The sequence below is a fragment of the Schistocerca cancellata genome, chromosome 3, assembly GCF_023864275.1.
Source record: "Schistocerca cancellata isolate TAMUIC-IGC-003103 chromosome 3, iqSchCanc2.1, whole genome shotgun sequence".
Classification (NCBI taxonomy): Eukaryota; Metazoa; Arthropoda; class Insecta; order Orthoptera; family Acrididae; genus Schistocerca; species Schistocerca cancellata.
In genome coordinates this window covers 70,554,795-70,566,467 of record NC_064628.1, presented here as the reverse complement: position 1 = coordinate 70,566,467, position 11,673 = coordinate 70,554,795, and the positions used below count along the sequence as shown (strand labels likewise).

Sequence of the window (11,673 nt, the reverse complement as noted above, 5' to 3'; positions counted from 1 at the left end):
GCATCGTCAGGTGGTCCATAGAGATGTTCTAATACGCTCAACACTTCTCCATTCCTCTAAAGCAGCTTTCCCTTGCAATGATCCGCTTTTCGGCGTAAGCACATCCACGTAACAACACCTTCTTTAGATTCCCTCTGTTTAAGATACGCCTAACCTTTGTAATGAGCAGGAGGCCTGCCCTTGTTCGTTGTAATAACTTCCATACTGGTGGTCGCGTTAGGAACTTCAAAAGCAAACTGGGTGGGCAGGTGAGGAGGAGGAGGGGGAGGAGAGGGGGGGGGAGACAAGGGACCCGCCCCGACCCTTCGGAGCAGGTAAAACCGTGGCAAATGTCCGGCGTGGCAAATGTCCTGCGTGGCAACTGTCCGGACACCGTGGTCAGCACACCGCTCTCCCGGCCTCATGTCAGTTTCCGAGACCGGAGCCGCTACTTCTCAATCAGGTAGCTCCTCAGTTTGCCTCACAAGGGCTGAGTGCACCCCGCTTGCCAACAGCGCTCGGTAGACCGGATGGTCACCCATCCAATTACTAGCCCAACCCGACAGCGCTTAACTTCGGTGATCTGACGGGAACCGGTGTTACCACTGCGGCGAGGCCGTTGGCTTTCTTACCTAATAGGTTCTTTAAATTTTTTTGAGTAAAACTCTAGAGGAGACGGTAGGCTCATGGCGTTCTTTTCTGCCTCGCAGGTTAACTAGAGATCTCTGAGAGACCCCTCCATGTAGACAGTGACGTTAGAATGGCCAGAGCAGGCCATTTACCTTACAAGGTAAATGGCTCTGGGCTTACTTGCTAGGTTGGCCAACACACCATCGGTTTTTGGCTCCGCTAACTGCCTCCTTCCTCTTTCCCTGTAGTTTTCTCTAACTAGCCCATCGTACACATATTTTCTCTGATTCCGTCAATTGATCTCAGTTGTGCTCTTACACTTGGTCTGTTGCCTCTGATGTCTTGTTCCACCACCTGCCTGGTGATCTGGCCTTCTCACCCCATTGTCGCGAATGATAGAAAATAGAGTTAAAATTCAAGTAAGATGTAGACTTGGAAATTCTTGCTACCAGCGAGGCGGACGTGACCAAACGTAGCTTATGTGTAATGTTTACTCTGCTAACAAGAGTGGACTACGCCGCATCACGACGCTCGAGAACCGCTACAAGCTGCAACCCTAGGACAAAGCAAACACAGCGGAGTACGGCCTGTTCGTCACGTAGGCATCCGGTGCTGCCGCGTGACACACACACACAATGCTCGAGAGTACTGGGAACTTCTAGAACAATTGGAGCTGGGTGCACTACCGCCTATAAAAAGGCTGGCCGCCAGAGTGATGGCAGTGATGGAGCATCTGGTCAGTCGGTCAGATATGGTTTAGCTGGAGTTATGATGCTGTGATATTCCAGTGCAGTGCTGCGTAACTCCGAGGGGACTTAGACTCCTTTCCATGTAGTCAACACTTAAGTCTGGTTCGCCCGCCTCTGCTATACTGGGACTTAGACTCAGGGAGCTATGAGAAGTTACTCTACTCGGAAGGCAGTCAGTAGACTTTGTATATAGAACTGATGTGCGAGGGGTGCTTCCAGTGTACACATCATCATGCAATGATTTGTGATTGCATCCAGTGCACCCTGCGATCCCAGCCGAGTTCCGCATTCTGACTCACGCTACAGCCCTCTATTCAGTGGATCAAGTGCACAGAAGGCAGCCCACGACCACGAGACCTCCTGCCAAGTAAGTTCTTTGACCCGCATTCTTGCAGTCCTTCCACTCCCTCTCAGGACTCGCCAGTAGGACACGACACTATTGCGTGCCGTTGCCACCTCAGTCTCCCGTCCATAATCACAGCCACCGTGCCCTGCGACTTTTAAAACTCCTGCAGTTCGCCGGTTTTCTTTTTTCTCCAGTCATCTCCATACTTTGTTGGCCCAAAAAATCTGGTTCTGGGCTATCACAGAATAAACCCGCAGCTCCCTGGAGAGAGGTCGGCTAGCACAGCCTTCTAGTGAGATGTCTCGCTATCTAGCCAGTAAGCTAAAAGCGACTCATCCTCTGTGGCCGGCCGAAGAGACCGAGCGGTTCTAGGCGCTACAGTCTGGAACCGTTCGACCGCTACGGTCGCAGGTTCGAATCCTGCCTCGGGCAGGTTCTAGTGTGTCGCAAAAGCCAAGTTTACAGTGACTGTGTACTACCAGCCTTGACGTACAGCAGTTGGATATTTACTCATACCAACAATAACGGAATATCCCTACATTGTCTGCATATTCCAATAACCCATACAAGTTTCTCATATTGAAAAATCTTCCTGCGCCGCTTTTATGGCCAACGACTACACCCATGACTGCTCTGAAGCTGAAACAAACAGATGGCGTCAGTTTACAACTTCTCTCCAATGGAACATAGTAATACTCCCTGTTCCTCATCATATACGTGCCCAAAATTACTGCAGTCCTGATGTCATAACATCTGTCAACATCCTTTAGTGGATGGAAACCTCTTCTCCTCTCACTAGCATTTGAAATACAATCTAAGAAAAAAAAAAAGACACACCACGAAAGAATTATTCGTGCAGGGTAGAAATCAGTAGATGTGATGTACGTGTACAGACAAACAAATGAGCAAAATTTCAGAAAAATGGATGAGTTGTTCAAGAGAAAGAACTTCACAAATTGAGCAAGCCAATAAAGCTTCCATCCACCTCTGGCCTTTATGCAAGCAGTTATTCGACTTGACTTTTATTGACATAGTTGTTGGATGTCTTTCTGAGGGATAATGTGTCAAATTCTGCCGAACTGGCGCGTTAGATCGTCCATAATGCACTGCCGATGATGCTCCAAACGTTCTCAATTGAGGGGAGATACGGCAAGCTTGCTGGCCAAGGTAGGGTTCGGCAAGCACGAAAACAAGCAGTGAAAACTCTCGCCGTGTTCGAGCGGGCCCAGTACGGCTTCCCTTAAGGGCAACAAAACGGCACGTAGAATATCTTCGTCGATGTGGTCGAGCGGTTCTAGGCGCTTCATTCTGGAACCGCGCGACTGCTACGGTCGCAGGTTCGAATCCTGCCTCGGGCATGGATGTGTGTGATGTCCTTAAGTTAGTTAGGTTTAAGTAGTTCTAACAAGGGAACCTCCCATCGCACCCCCCTCAGATTTAGTTATAACTTGGCATAGTGGATAGGCCTTGAAAAACTGAACACAGATCAATCGAGAAAACAGGAAGAAGTTGTGTGGAACTATGAAAAAAACAAGCAAAATATACAAACTGAGCAGTCCAAGCGTAACATAGGCAGCATCAAGAAAAGTGTGAGATAAGAAGCGCAGTGGCCCCGTGATTAGCGTGAGCAGCTGCGGAACAAAAGGTCCTTGGTTCAAGTCTTCCCTCGAGGGAAAGCTTTAATTTTTTATTTTCAGATAATTCATTTGTTGCAGTTGATGTAACAAACTCTTATGTTCTCATCACTTTTTTGGGAGTGATTATCACATCAACAAGAAAACCTAAATCGGGCAAGGTAGAAGAATCTTTTTACCCATTCGCGAAGTGTAGAAGTTATGTGGGTCGACAAAATATTCCTGTCATGTGACTCACATGCCGTATAGAATATATCAGACGTGTTTCCTGTGGAGGAATCGTTGACCTAAAACCTTGCGATCAAATGTTTTCGGTTCCCATTGGAGACGCACATACTTTCGTCTACTAATCTCACGGTTTTGCGGTGCGGTCGCAAAACACAGACACTAAACTTATTACAGTGAACAGAGACGCCAATGAACGAACGGACAGATCATTACTTTGCGAAAGTAAAGAAAGTAAACTTTTCACTCGTGGGAAGACTTGAACCAAGGACCTCTCGTTCTGCAGTTGCTCACGCTAACCACGGGGCCACGGCGCTCCTGGCCTCACACATTCCTTGATGCTGCCTATCATGCGCATGGACTACTCAGTTTGTATATTTTGCTTCTTTTTTTTCATAGTTCCATACAACTTCTTCCTGTTTTCTAAACTGATCTGTGTTCAGTTTTTCAAGGCCTATACACTGAGCCAACTTATAACTAAATCTGAGGGGGGTGCGATGGGGAGGTTCCCTTGTAAGTTCTAGGGGACTGATGACCTCAGAAGTTAAGTCCCACAGTGCTCAGAGCCATTTGAACCAACCTTCCTCTGTGTGAGAGGGGGTTTAGGTAGGTTCTCGCTGTAGGAGTCTACGAGAAGTGGAACAGGTGCGTAGAGAGATTCTGTTGCACGAAGTATTGACTAATAGTTTTGATTCATATCAGGCTATGATGAGTAGCACTGATCGGGCCTCACCCACTGGTAGAAATAGCTGTTTCCAATAAGGTGGATTGTTCGTTGCCCGTAAGAAAGCAAGCACAAAGACACGAAAGTGGGGGTTGAGGTAAAGACGTCAGTTTGTGGCGCCAGATATGGGAAACGCTGCGCGCGGCACCCGGCGGCGGCATTGCGATGCGGCGGGCGGCGCTTCCGAGAAGGCGCCGCTTGATTCCCACGACACGTCCGGCGGCCGGCGCGCCGTGGGCGTTCCCCGACACGCGACAAATTTACGGCCGCCGGGATTCCGGCTTCGCGCCGAATAATACGGCGCGCTCTCGGGCCGCCGGCGGCCGGGCGCTCCGCCGCGGCACGTCGCGGCAATTTGAGGTGTTATTGACGGAATTTTTACCGGGCGTAATGCGCTGTCATTGATAAAACGCCTGCCTCCCCGCGGGCGTGTCTGCGTTTCTCAAGCGCCGCCGCGACTGGAATTTTCGCCCACCGGCGTGGAGCGGCAACAAATGGGAGTGCCGACGCGGAATACCCAGTCTTCCGCGAAAGGGGGTCGTTCTCCGTCTTAGGTACGTGCTAATAGGGTCCGGTTCCTCCGAGAAGCAAGTCTCGGAGATATGACTCCTATTTTAAGTACCTTCCGTGCCTGCCGACGCAGTGTTAATGACACAGTGTTTATGACACAGAACAGTAACCATCACATCATTAACAGATACAAGAGATGCACTGGTAATTGAGATGTTATGAGAGCCCACTCTCTTGCGACAGACACAGACACACACACACACACACACACACATACATACAATCACCGTTGGGAAACCTTATTTTCTTATCTTGTAATTTCATCACGTACCTGCGATAGGAAGAGTGATGATTCTGAATTTCAGTCTGTCGTGCTCTTCACAACTACGGTCGTCTACTCAAGAAACAGCAGGTAGACTAGTCAGACAAGACTGATTCTATGAAGAAGAGCCGGCGGGAGTGGCCGAGCGCTTCTAGGCGCTACAGTCTGGAACCGCACGACCGCTACGGTCGCAGGTTCGAATCCTGTCTCGGGCATGGATGTGTGTGATGTCCTTAGGCTACTTAGGTTTAAGTAGTTCTAAGTTCTAGGGGACTGATGACCTCAGATGTTAAGTGCCACAGTGCTCAGAGCCATTTGAACCATTTTTTATGAAGAAGATCTATAAAGGCTAAGTTTTGGGTTTAACCTGACTTTATATTTTCATGAGGCTTGGACAGAAAGAGAGAGAGAGAGAAAGTTTAGATCGTACTACGTACGGTATTCTCAAAGCGCGAAACGAATGTCGCGTTTCTACTGCTGCTTGTGTGTGTGTGTGTCATTTTTTTCTAACGGCATACAAGTAGCACAGAGATATCTGTTAAAGGTAAATTGCGCTGTTCCATGATATTTCGGGCATAATTCCGGTTGTCATTAACTTGCTGCCAGGGCATTTCTGTGCAGAAACTTCTGGCCGTCTTCAGGGGTATATTGGCAAACGTGCACTGGGTCCCATATTTGACACCCCGCCGCAGCGTGCGTGATGTACCCAGTTGCCAATGGACGTGCATAGCTACCATTCATGTGCTTCTGCTGCAAGTCTGTGAGCCACTCTGAGTGCCCTCCGTGATGAAAACTTGCCTCATCGATTTTAGATAGACCGTCTTCACATGGTGAAATCGCAGGACGACGCCAGCTGTGCAGAATAGTTTATCCGTAGTGCAGTATCTAACTGGAAACCAGCGTCCCGATTAATAACGCCCCGAGGTAACAGTATTTCGGTTGATTCACTGATAATAGAGGTCCAAAAATAACGGTGTCGTCACCGTTACGTTGAACTAAGGCGTCTGAAAACGGATAACAACTTTCTTTCTCTTTCTCCATAGCAAATTTGATTTGAACGAACTCTCATACACTGTTTAACCCATGAGACTAAACTATGACATTACCGTGAAACTATCGCCCAAATGCTCTTGGTTTTATACGGTAACTGATAACTCGACTGGCCGCTCTTATGAGTCTAAATAAAATGAAACAAAAACAAAAGTGAATATAATTTTCATAAAATGGGCCCATAGAACGACGATCCAGGAAGCGTTTCAGAAAAACTGACTGAAGTGGTGGAGTGGTAAGATAGTGGGCTCAGTTTGAAAGCACAGCAGTTCAGATCCCCATCCGGTCGTTGAGATTTAAACTTCCGCGGTTTTCCTATTTGTACACCGTCAGTCCCAAAATGTTCGAGACCGCATTAATAAACGATAATGGGATATTAAGATGGTAGTTTTAATGCTTCAAGTGTTCTACATAGTCTCCCGCCGACTGAGTACAACGCAAGGAATGTTCGTACAAAAACGACAGACTGTCATAAAAGTTCTTCTCTTGCATGTTGTTGAAGTCGGGCGTCATATTGTCTTGAAACTCGATTACGATCGTAAGAGAATTGACCCTTCACGTGAATTTCTGCACTTTGTCGTTTTGTGGTACTTTCATATTTATGGCATTAAATCTCGTCATCCGTGACGATTATTTACAGCAAATAATTATCCGTTTTCGACCAAGTCGCAGCAGCCACACGTGTGTCGTCGTATTTGCTGTGCAGTCAAGCTGTGCGGAACAAACTTACCACACACTTTTCTCTCTTTCAAAACATTCTAGACAATGTCGTCAACACTTGATTCAGAGAAGCTGCTCCACTGCGATTTGTGTCACAACAATGTTGACACACTACGGCCACACTTCCTGCTCACAGCTAACTTACCGAACGCACATGTGTTGTCTACAGTTTTTAGTTCAAGCTGCTGCACCGAGCGAGGTGGCGCAGTGGTTAGCACACTGGACTCGCATTCGGGAGGACGACGGTTCAATCCCGTCTCCAGCCATCCTGATTTAGGTTTTCCGTGATTTTCCCTAAATCATTTCAGGCAAATGCTGGGATGGTTCCATTGAAAGGGCACGGCCGATTTCCTTCCCCATCCTTCCCTAACCCGAGCTTGCGCTCCGTCTCTAATGACCTCGTTGTCGACGGGACGTTAAACACTAACCACCACCCCCACCACCATCAAGCTGCTGCCATACTTACTGCTCTGGCGTCGTTTATACTCCGTGCGAACAGACCTCAGAAGGCCCAACGGTACCGACCGACCGCCATTTCATCCTCAGCTGACAGGCGTCACTGGATACGGATGTGGAGGGCCACGTGCTCAGAACACCGCTCTTCCGGTCGTTGTCAGTTTTCACGACCGGAGCCGGTACTTCTCAATCAAGTAGCTCCTCAATTGGACTCACCAGGGCTGATTGCCAACAGCGCAGGGCAGACGCGGACGGTCACCCATCCAATTGCTGATCAAGCCCGACAGCGCTTAACTTCGGTTACCTGACGGGAAGCGGTGTTGCCACTGCCGCAAGGCCGTTGGCTCGTCGCCTATAAGCCGGATATAAAATCAGTCTCGGTACGTTTTGGACGAACGGTGAATGAAAGCGTACGACGGTGTGGTTACATCGAACAATATACTGCCGATCTGAACCCATCCTTCTTCAGTTTGAGTTTGACCCCTTCTCTAATCACCGTGTAACGTTGTTGGTTTAATTTGCTATGAAATCGGTGCTGATAGACAATAAAAGCGAGTTAAAAGCTGTGAGCTGTCTGGAGAAGTTAACCTTGCATTACTGAGCAACTGTTTCAACAGGTATCCAGTCTAGCTTACCAAATTCCCAACCAGACTAACATTAATTATAATCTTTCAATAGCCATACGACAACCGGTGATATATATATATATATATATATATAAAACCTTTTTAAATACTCTTTGGAATGGTGTATAACAGAAGGTTATATTATGTTTCTTTCATTAAATACACATTTTTAAAGTTGTGGTATTCTTTTTGAATCACCCTATATATATATAGGGTGATTCAAAAAGAATACCACAACTTTAAAAATGTGTATTTAATGAAAGAAACATAATATAACCTTCTGTTATACACCATTCCAAAGAGTATTTAAAAAGGTTTTTTTCACTCAAAAACAAGTTCAGAGATGTTCAATATGGCCCCCTCCAGACACTCGAGCAATATCAACCTGATACTCCAACTCGTTCCACTCTCTCTGTAGCATATCAGGCGTAACAGTTTGGATAGCTGCTGTTATTTCTCGTTTCAAATCATCAATGGTGGCTGGGAGAGGTGGCCGAAACACCATATCCTTAACATACCCCCATAAGAAAAAATCGCAGGGGGTAAGATCAGGGCTTCTTGGAGGCCAATGATGAAGTGCTCTGTCACGGGCTGCCTGGCGGCCGATCCATCGCCTCGGGTAGTTGACGTTCAGGTAGTTACGGACAGATAAGTGCCAATGTAGTAGCGCTCCATCCTGCTGAAATATGAATTGTTGTGCTTCTTGTTCGAGCTGAGGGAACAGCCAATTCTCTAACATCTCCAGATACTGTAGTCCAGTTACAGTAGCACCTTCGAAGAAAAAGGGACCAAAAACTTTTCCCTTTGCACAAGCACCCATTCTCTGTAAACTGTTTATACCAACGTTTAATACACCACCTATCAGGAGGTTTAACACCATACTTCGTTCGAAATGCACGCTGAACAACTGTCGTCGATTCACTTCTGCCGTACTCAATAACACAAAAAGCTTTCTGTTGAGCGGTCGCCATCTTAGCATCAACTGACGCTGACGCCTAGTCAACAGCGCCTCAAGCGAACAAATGTACAACTAAATAAAACTTTATAGCTCCCTTAAAATGCCAACAGATAGTGCTTAGCTCTGCCTTTTGTCATTGCAGAGTTTTAAATTCCTAAAGTTGTGGTATTCTTTTTGAATCACCCTGTATATATATAAGAGAATTTAAATAAAAAGAAATAAATCAGTTTATATTTAGAAATTTATTTTAACATTGATCATTGAAATTTCAGCATATTAAACTTGATTCATAACTAAACAGGTGCCTTAGTTAGGATTGTGAATATGTGAGTTTGTAATCTTACAGAACACATCAAATATGGAGCCAAGATTGGGAGACTGCATACAACACTGCATTCATAAAATAACACACGAAGAACGTTGAAACATATGCAAGAGGAAATTAACCACAACCAACCGATTCAATTATCACCCAAAGAAATTACGTTCGTAGCACAATCCTGTCCGTCATGTAATTACCACACACTGGTATACTAAAGTCATACTAACTCTCTGTGAAATCTTCCCGTAAAGAATAGCTGAGGGCTACTTTGATGATTACACCACATGCTTCACATGGTCAACTTGGTTTACACAAAGAGTGTAACTCCACAATAATTTTGATAATTAAAATAAATTAGATCGAAAAGCAATTTACAAAAGAAAAACCTCGAAATGGTTACTAACGTCTTACTATTAACCTGATGGGTCAAACAATTGTATAAGCACGTAGTACTGGTTTCACAAAGTACACCCCACGTGGGTTGAACATAAAGAAAAGTTGCTTTATTGAAAAATATTGTCAAGACGAGACGTTATAATCTCACGCACATTCGCATTTAAGATTGATGAACTTAGTTAGAGCTAAACCTGAAATGAAGGTGATTAAACTTTCAGTTAGGCTGAACTTAAGAAATCCATTGTCCTACGGACTTAGCAGACACGCGCTTAACCGGAGATCTTACCACTTCAGACGCTCGCCGCGGACCGACTGACCTGGGCTCCTACCTGAGGGTGCCTCACAAATACAAACGGAAGTGACCAGAGGGGCAGCTTCCTATACCAACATGACAAGGGATGGACAGGACCATACTAAGAATAGAAACCTCTTTGCTTCTAGAAAGCGTAGCTACCTGTTCCGACGTTGGTCCTACTGTTTTCTAGCAGACAGGCTTGTCTGCTACCATAAAGCATGCAACTAGAAATACATTTGCTCATTCATTCTTTCACACAGAAGGGAAGGGGGATGACAGTATCTTATCATATACAGAATATAAAAGAAAGCGGATGTAGGTTCCGTATGAGACTGTGTGACATGAATTACATATAAACTGTGTTTTAAAGTGTGGTATTGTGACAGATCGTTCTTGTTTATGTGTAAAAGTAACACGTTTCACTGCTCAGTCTCCTCCCAGATAGTCAGAAACACCACAGTAAATTTAGAAGAGGAATTTATGCCGTAAATGACAACAGATTTAAGAAATTAACATGAAAGAAATCCAACAGAGACCTTTGAACCGCAGCGTCGAGAAGCTATTAAACCCTAACTTCGTCCACAAAAACGATCGAACGAGGACAGCTCGAGTGGCTAGATCATATTATACACCACAAACATTAACACAGCCAGCTGGTTAGATGATAATCGATACAAAGATTGATCATTACGAAGAAAAGTCTCCTCGTCTACAGGTACCGACTGCACAGGCGCTTGTGGACAAAGAGTCTCATAGTCCTTTCTGCTGGACAGTTTGTCCATACTAAACGGTCCATCTAAAAAGCCCATATTGAGGAGTGGCACCTAATAACAGGAGTGAAAGTGTAATACATCGATATTACTGACGTCGTCCGGAGGGGTCTTTGACCAGTCTCGAGATGACGGGTTGGTCCTTTTAAATGGGTTGCAGCTTACTCTTCTCGGATAAGAGCGCGCGATTTTCTCATAATGGCGGGTGTTTACAGGCACCTGTTGGAAACATACTGCCTGGAAGAAGCATTTTGCACTAGAGTGTTATTAGTGTGAAAAGGATATGGCCAAGCAGTTTGACTGAATTCTGTTCCTGAAACTGCGTGGCAGGAATGTCTGGATGCGAAACATTTGTTGAGTAGCTGCAGCTTGCGGAATCGACATGTAGGGCGTTACGGGTCATGAGACGAATCATGAGCACCGTAGGGCGTAACAATTTTGGGCGTATCAACACGTGAAGGAATAGTCCTCATTGATGAAAACATTGTTCTAACAGTTCGGAAAGTCTTGAAAGAGTGCGCAAATGCTTCCTCCTGTGCGAGCAAGGTTATCTGCTTCACACTATTTTTATAGTTTAAATTTCTTTCCATTTTGGTTTGATGTGATTCAACGAACGTAAGTCTTGGACTCCACTCTCTGGGCTTATCTAAGTCAACAATTCTGTTTGTAAATTGTGGAAAACCTTGCTCACCTTCCTTCATGCTTCGACGAGGATAAATTTCCTCTTTTAATTTCCATAAGTCTTTCTTTGCTACCGATGCGTGGTGGTGTTGCGTATGATTTGGAACAGAAATAATACACTGATCAGCCAGAATATTATGACCATTGACCTATTATCGATATAAACCCGTCCATGCTATATCACATGGCGAGCAATGACTGCTAGTCAGACACATGCACATTTTAAAAATGTGACTACGCCTATTCAGGCTGTTTTAGTTTTATTTCTAGAACATGCCCT

The 11,673-nt window shown here is 45.6% G+C and overlaps 1 pseudogene; it reads right to left on the bottom strand.

The window, feature by feature from the left end:
* Positions 1-485: 485 nt before the first annotated feature.
* On the bottom strand, positions 486-603 carry LOC126177186 (5S ribosomal RNA; annotated as a pseudogene).
* Between the last annotated feature and the right edge of the window lie 11,070 nt (positions 604-11,673).